Raw genomic sequence first — 9,066 nt, 5'->3', positions numbered from 1 at the left:
TTCTAGAGGGATTAGTTCAAAAAATATTTTGCACCAACCACAGACAGAAGGAACCTTGTCTGCAGTGGGTGATTAAAACCACCCAGAAGATCATTGTTACTCAACTTCCCAGCATCAGTGATATCAGTGAGGTGAGATTGCCTGTGCAGAGCCCAAGGGATGCTAAAGACGCTATCCACCCCAGCCACAACCTGTTCACCCTGCTGCCATCTGGAAAGACGTACAGAAGCTTCTGCTGCTGTACCACCACACTTAAGGACAGCTTCTTCCCTGAGGCTGTGAGACTGCTTATGGTAATTTATCCTCAGCACTTCATCATGTAGATTAGTATTTCTTTATGACATATTAATCAATTTTACTGTATTTAATTTTTGTATACATTTTTTTGTTTTTTTTAGGAGCATAAAGGGAACTACAGCCTTAATTTCATTATACAACCCTGCGTAGTAAAATGACCTTGTATCCTCGTATCCTTGTATAAATTAAATCACAAAAAAGGGGACTGATCCAAAAAGGAACCAAGGACAGGCGGACCCAATCCGAATAGACCCGAGGGTATTTTAGCCCATTCCAAAATGCAGAGTTTAACAGACCCAAGAAAGGAGAGAGAACACCAATGCTGGCAACAGTGTGATACACAACAAATTACCTAGTGGCTGTGGTTTAAAAGAGCAGCCTTATGTGTTTTTGATTATTATGCCATGATCAGAGCTGATCACCTTGGTTCTATGGCATTAGAATGGGGGCCTTACCCAGACCCAGCCTGGGTTGAGTCCCAGGTCAGGTCTCAGTTACAAGGAGTTGTGTGCATTCTTGAAGGCTGGGAATGTATATTGCACAATTGTTGCACTATTGCTATATCCCTATCAGTATATGTCCTGATCTTTCTTCACATATTAACCACATAAACTACAACACTGACATAGACATTCATGGTTCTCATAGCAACACTCATAGTGAATGTAGCCTACACATAAAAAGTGCATGCAACATAACACTGAATTATGGCCTTAATAGTCCTACACAGGCAACCCTTTGATTTACTGAGCATATTAGCACCGTTATAACATTATCAGTGAGGGTAGAGTATTTATTTCATTTATCAACCCACAATGAACATCTGATGAGACCAAAAATTAGTACTGTAAATTAGTTACACACCGGTAAATTAGCTTGCATACTGACCTTTTCATGGGCTGGTGCACACAAACCCCCAGATGCAACAGAAATACATCCTCCCTTAGACAGCAGCCTATAACATGGATCTGTGCATGTGGATCATTTCCAGGATTAGGTGTAATTGGCATCAACTGGAGTAACAGCCTTGTGACTAATGTACAGTTGCTGGGACATAGAGCAGTGGTGGTTTATAGAACACAACAGAATCTAGATGTTGCTGAACTCCTGTTCGCTGTTCATCTAAAACAAGGAAATAAACAAGAAAGACAGAAAGACGCTGTTTTACATTTTTGTCACGTCTCTCTCCCAAATGCTAAACAGAAGATGGAAATCACATTTGTGAGCTGAACAATGAACATCAGTCATGATCAATAACAATCAATTCATGCAATAGAAGTGGGGCCTTAAAGGGAAAGCTTGACATTTTAGATTTAAATGTTATTCTCCTATGGAAGGGATTTGTAACTCCAGAAACAAAGTCTCTACTCTTATCCCTCAGCTAACTGTATGGCTTAATTTGTTAATGTGTCCTACACTGCTACACTGCCGTTTGACTCACTAATGAAGAATCGTTCAAATATTGTTTCTGCAGTGACAGTTATGGTGTATCTTTTACCACAAAACACAAAGTTATGGGTATGATGAGGAGACTATAGCACAGATAAGATCTTGTTTCTAATTAGACAAAATTGTTGCATTCCCTATCATGTTTATTTACCTCCAATAAAAATTTAACTCTGACACCAACAGCATGGTGAAACATAAATGCAGTTAGATTTAAAAGATTTGGAAGATTCTGGTTGTTGCAAGAGCTTCCAACTGTTTTAACACAGGCATGTCCAATATTAGAAGAAAAAAAGTTTTGTTGCATAAACACATATTTGTGTTTTTGTGCCAGGGTGATCAAAATGGCAAAGGCACAGTTACAAATCAATTAAGACTGAGTGAAATTCCACCAGCAGAAAAGACAGAGAGCAGCTCAGTAGACTGAAAGGGAGACAGATGGGAAGCAAACAGGCTCTCCGTCAGTGTTGCTCTGCAGAGTGTAACATGCTTCTTGTGTGTGTGTCGGTATGTGCGTCCAGAACATGGGCACGATCCCTGCATCATAATGCAATTTGCTGCCAAATGTTGTACACCCACTGATAGGCTGCTGAATTTGTTGAGGAAACTGCAGAGCAATTTCTCATGACTACTAGTACCCTGGTTTGGATTTAGTTTTACTAAAAGTGCTGTATAGTATATATTATCAACTTGATAATTACTATAATTAAATACATAAACTCCTGTCATGGTTTAGATGTCTCTTTACTATTGTGTGGATGTGAAGTAAAATGCCCAATATGAACAATATGGATATTTTCCTTAGAAAGAAGCATGTTCAGTGCAGGAATTGTCCTTGTTACCTGGAAGGTTAGAAAAACTTTTCTCTCCTTCTCTACTTCTCTCACTATTTCAGTTCCAGTCTCTGTAGTTTAAGGTCCACAACTGAAGGTTTAAAAAAGTTTTAAACAGGATTTGCTCATTCATCAATAACATTTCTGGACCAGTTGATAAGTCATACAAGCCAAAACGTTGAACTAGTAATTTATAGTCAAACTTGATAACTGAGAAATTCTAAGTAACAAAATGCAGACTGACTTTGTGTCATCATATATACAAACTTAATTCATGGTTACATTGATACTTTTTTACTTCTTCTGGTGCACACAACAAATCAAAATGGACAGATAAAAATCTTTAAAAAAAATATGCTTGCTTAAATGTGAACCAAACAGTTTCAAACAATTGTTGAGGAACGAACAGAAAAGAAATGGAAAGCAAATGGTTTGGCATGCATGTTCAGAGCTTAACAAGCTTCCTTGAAACAACCTTCATGCAAAAGTTATGCTCACTCAACTTCAGTTATGGCTGGCTGGTTGCTGACTTCCATGAAACACATTGTATATTTGATCCGGGATATTGTCATGTTCTTGGCCAGGAGTATTTATAGCTGGCATTCTCTGCTGTCAGGGAAAGGTTGCTGAGATAGACAATGCGTTGGAGGGTTCAGACAAGCCTTACGTGGGGAAAGAGTGAAGATATTGACCCCTATTACAAACCTACTGTATGCAGTACACAGACACACACAAACACTAACAGCCTATGTCGGTGCTATATCTGTTATACTTAATCCAAATTTACGTGTTCTATTTAGTCCTTGTTGAAGCTTGTCTATCGACAGACACACTCAGTTTATCCTTTATCGTAAATTTTTTAAGCAAGTATCCAAGTTCTCATTAAAGTGTTTTAACTGTCTCCTCAATACGACATCCTTGCAACCTCTTTCCAATAATGGCTGTTCTGGGATGTACATTACAGCTACAGTCTGCCTATCTGTTGTGTAAGGGCTCTCTGAGGTATTGAAATGTGTGTCTGAGCCTTGTCCAAGGGCTGCTGATGAAAATGCATGAGGGTGGTTTTGCCCTTCACTTATCAAACTTAGTACATTAGACTGTGTGCTGAATCACAGGGTTGCTAACTCCAGTGTTTATCAACTTTGGATTTAGTGCACCCACAGGAAGACATAGTTTGGCTTTGTCCTCACTGAAAACAACTATTCTGGTAAAGAGAGTGCCATGACAACTTTAATTTGGTTAGTAAGGCTCTAGTTATACAAATCCCTTCAAACTAACAACTGCAGTAGCATACTGCAGGTTTGGTATACTACATTTGTAGCAATAACTGTATGTTCTCAATAGTCGTTGTTTTACCTGAAGAACTGTGGAAAAAGTAAAGTAAAATGCATTTAATTTGTATGTCAGCAGCTGTTAAGACATCTTTTCTTTTTTTCTCTCCTAATGCCTCTATAGGTCTTTAAGAGGGACAACATCATTCTAATACATCATACCATCACAATAATAATCTCCAATTAGCTGAAGTCCATTGAGGGAATTTAATGGTAAAAGGAGACAAAGATCAGCCCATTCTTACGAGTGTGAAGCTGTCAAACCACAGTACTAAGCACTCTGATGTCTTTGAAGTGAGTTCAAAAGGCAAGGACAGTGATTCAAAACTTTCCAGTCGACTCCCAATGAGTCCTACAATTATGGCACCCCCTCTTATGTGAGTTTGACCTTTGGAAGCACAAAGGTTTTTATTTTGTAGGTCCAATAATTGTACCAGTCAGGACAAGTTTTGCTTCCCACGAAAGGCTGCACTTGCTGAAAATAAATACTTTGTCATTAAAACACAATAATTAAATTAAAACCGCATTTAATCAAACTTCTATTCAGCTTTATAATCATATAAGTACAATTAATTGTAAGCTTATTTTTTATAGATATATGATGTAAAGCTGATCTTTTGTTGCATCAATTTCTGTGAACAAACTGGGAATAGGAACAATTCAATTTAATTTCAGACTAGATAAAACTGTTTACTGTAGCAATGTACTGTACTAAAGTTGAATAGCTTGTTATTCATGCAGTCTCTGGGGGAAAAGCAACAGCAGCACAAGAAAACAAAAAGATGGAGAACTTTACAGAAAGTCTGTTGACTGGAATTCATTTCCCCTGCTGCAGGAATTCAAAGAGCAGAATCACAACACACTGATTGTCATCAACAATTTTAATCATCACATTGTAACACAATGATGATAAAGATACATGGCTAATATTTTTTATTATAGGTTTAAAATATAAAAAAAAAACACTAATGTTTGATCACTGGGATACCCTATCCTCATGATCTTAATGGTGACACAAATGTAAACTAACACAACAAGGCTTGCTGTACTATAATCAATATTATAGTAAGGTGATGTGGAAGACGTTGCTTATAGTAACTCTGCAATTCCCCTCAGCTGCTAAAACTTTAGAAAGTTTTAATAAGTTATTGTTTTGGTTTTTTGACTGCAATTTCTCTGTTTTGGTTCATCATCATCACTCTCATTCCCATGATATTAAACTCTTAAAACCCACTGTACACTGGCCAGGACCAAAGAGCAGACAGAGAAAGTTATTGACTATTTGGTGAACACAGGTTCATTTGGCAGCTAAAGAGCCAGACAGGAGTTGGTGGAGACCAAAAACAGACCTAAAAGTGAGTACTGGACTAAAATTTGTTAGGTGGTCAGGAACACAGCTCTACTTATAAAAATCTGTTGTAGGTTTAAATAAAGTTCAGTTATAGTTATTTATTTATTTGAGGAGATCAGATTCTGTGGAGGTAATGTCTTGTGTTCACAGAAAAATCTATTAATTTCCCTCTTAATTATAGCTTTTCATTTCACTTTGATGCATTAATATGTTTGTCTATTAAAATGTATATGTCATGTTTTAATTTATGGCATATAATCATTTAATTTCATTGTTTACCATATGTCTGCTGTTCAGAAGACAAATGGATGGATTTGACGCACACATGCTATGTGTTATGCAGCTAGACATGATCCTGTATTTGTCGTACCACATGCCTTACTTCCAAATTACCATAAGTACAGAGAATTACTGTTTAAAAAGGAAGGTTATTAACTAATAACTCTACTCACACAAAACATTGCATCCCTCCAGTGTGATTAAGCTATAAAAATGCATTAATCTAATCTGTGTTGTGGTGTATATAACTAGAACTGATGAGAAGGGAAAAAGGGATTGCTATAGACTGGAAAATCCCATCCACAACAACAGAACCACTTAATGAAGTCCTTGGCTGCTAAACAATTAATACGAGCCTACACTTTATTAAATATGCAATAAAGACTATTATGGCTAAGTGTGGAAATAACAGCCATTCTAGCAAGCATTAAAATGTCTAGCTCCATTTGAGGCTCATTTATGGAACCTCTCCCATTAAGGATACATTAATACTGCAGGCACAGTTGAAGGGCATTGGAAAGTACTCTTCTAAATATTAAAGATGGCTGTCACTGGAAAAATATGTTGTCAGCAGGCTGAAGAATTAGGGCTATGTAAATTTCATCACATCCCCGCACTTAATGACAAAGCAGAGATCAAAATGTCATGAAGGACAAAAAAGCCCTCCATATCTGATTTAAACAAAGTCAGACACAAGATGATTATTTAATGACCGCCCGCGTTCCAAGAAACACATGGACACACGCAGAGGACTAACCTCACACACTCTAGTTCTAGTATTTGGCTTTTAACATCAAGGTAGGAGCTTGTGTGCAATCAAACCTTGTACATTTTGCTTGACATTTTTAAGTTAGAGAACACATCAAAAACACTTAACAACATGGTACACAGACATGCATATAGTTAACATAATCCTGACTTTTTAGCCATTGCTTGAACATATATTAACTTTTTATTTAATTAACTTGGTTGTAATTATAAAACATGATAAACACAGAAGTAGCTAGTATAATAAAAGCTAAGACATAATTAATGAATCTTCAAGGTTTTACTTTATCCACTAGTTTCAGTCAACATGAACAAGCAGTACAGTCACTGATGCTGTGATATTCAAACAAGTGAAAGAAGCACATTGCTCGTTACAGGCTTGCCATGTGGGAGTGTGATGCATGAATAATGCAGTATTGTTATCATTAGGTTGTGGTCAGGTCAGAATAAAAAAAAAGATCAAAAGTAAAACATTTTTGCAATCCTCTTTTAAACCCAATTAACATGTTGCCATAAGCAATGAAAAGTATATGAGTGTTTCTATTCTAAACCAACATGCTCTGTTCACCCATCCACCCACACTACTTCCTGCTTTAATATCAAACATAAATATACTGTAGATTGTTTTAGGCTGTTTCACAAACACCCAAATCTGTCTAAGGACAGTCTAAGTAGAGGATAAATTACATTAAAAAGATTATTAAAAGGATCTACACATATTGCATACCTTTAGAATAACAGTGTGATGATGTGGTGCACAGAGTTGCTGGATGTCAAGTGTTTGTGGATGAACAAAAAAAGCATTCTTTGGAATATATGATGATACACAAAATAATGCATATATTTAATACTTAGCTTTACTATGTGATGTATAATTGTGAATGTAAGATAAAAATGCTTGATACTTTCATGCTGTATCTCTTATAATCAAGTAATGGTTGTGCCTACATTTTCCACTGTATATACTAATGCTTTGTGAATACAGTTATGAATGTTGATTTTTGGGTGTCCTATAAATTAAAAAGTTAAGTTCCAAGTTAGGTTCGTTTTTGGATTGCTGTGGATGTAGACATCAAAAGGATGTGGACATCAAAAGTTTTTTTTTAATTTGTGGGTGCCAACTCTTTTCAAGTTCACCAATGCTCTTTTCCTTTGGTCTGACATTATCGTTAAAATGTAACATGGACAGTAATCATCATTATCAGAACTTCATGTTTCACCACAGCCCTACTCGTGGAAATATATCACAGGGACTGCCATAAGTAATGACTGCCAAGTGTAATTGAATTTGATCATATTCATCTTAATCACATTAGATTTTGCCCATAGAAAGAGGAAATGTGGAGCCCATCTTTCAATGTCTAACTAAAATTTCCCAAAAATATGGTGTCCAGTTTTACCTTACTGACATTTGAGAAAAATTAGATGGACTTTAGAACCTCAATGGAAATCCCCGGCCTGGAATTATGCTTAAAAAAGGGCATCTATTTAATTTTGCTACCTGAAAATCAGCGTATAAGGTTAATAATAGATAACAGTGATGTGATTTTGGTTATAACAAAGATCAAAACACTCAAAGCATTTGCTACGGTTTGTTGGGGTACCTTCTTAGATTAGTGCATATAAGTCAAAGATTAATTCCTTTAACAGTGTGTAAAATGCAGGTCCAATGTCTTGCATTTGAAGCTTGACCTTTGTAGCTTGTCCTTATTTATTTATTTATTTATTTATTTATTTTATTTAGTGCTATTTGCTGCTCACTTTATAAGAAAAATAAAGCGGTAGCTTCATGGCTCCATTCATGTACAATAATCTTTACAAAGCTTGAAAGAAGAACCTTAAATAAGAAACCATTAGTTATAATTATTGGATTCCCTTAAAATAAGGCACAGCCAGCATGGAAAGACCAATGCCAGTTGGTTTTACAGAAAAGGAAGGAAAACCTATGCAGTCTATTGGACAGTATTTTCTGAAAAAATGTACCAATATAGTTTGACATCAAAGCTAGTCTCACTTTCCAAGTGTTTTATCTATTTTAAGAACAAGGTCTCATATTCATGCACTAAAGTTTAATGCATTAAATTTCTCTAAATAATATTATGGCAACAGAAGATCATTAAACATGCCTGTACTGGAATCTGTTTTAAAGTGTACTAAAACCTGCTTTTTGAGTCACAGTGGGAGAGGGAAGGGCAGCAGAAATGAGCCTCTGAGAGCCTGAAAATATCCCTGGTCAAGCGAGAACAAAGAAATTAGGTTAAACACTTAACGGCTGTAAGGGTATGTAAATTTGAAGTAATCAGCAGGAGATAAAGTGGATTATCAACTTAGTAGTATGCCCCTGTCAGATCATAAAAAACATCATCAGAGGCAACGTTATCCCAGAATCTACGAGGCTTCTATTAAAAATTTAGTTTCCATCATTTCTGTATGTGCCAAAAACAGATCATTTTGTGTTAATAATATCTTCTGATGGTCATCAAGCTCTTTATGCACATGCAGAGCATTTCAAGGGGGGCATGGACATTTGAACTTTGATACACTTCAGATACAAGTGCTTGAATCATACAGAGCTTTCTCCATAAGACCATTGAAGGAGTGTTCAGAAAAGGTTGGACTGAACCAAACAGAACAAACAGTTAATCTAGTAGAGATAGATATATTCAATATTTAAGCATGAATGAGCCAGATTAAGTGAAAATAGGGGTTCAAATAAATCTAGAATTTTCCAACTTTAACTCTATTCAATTCAATTCAATTC

Source organism: Morone saxatilis, unplaced genomic scaffold (assembly GCF_004916995.1).
Source record: "Morone saxatilis isolate NCDOM2014 unplaced genomic scaffold, NCSU_SB_2.0 Contig11, whole genome shotgun sequence".
NCBI lineage: Eukaryota > Metazoa > Chordata > Actinopteri > Moronidae > Morone > Morone saxatilis.
This window is presented reverse-complemented; position numbering follows the sequence as displayed.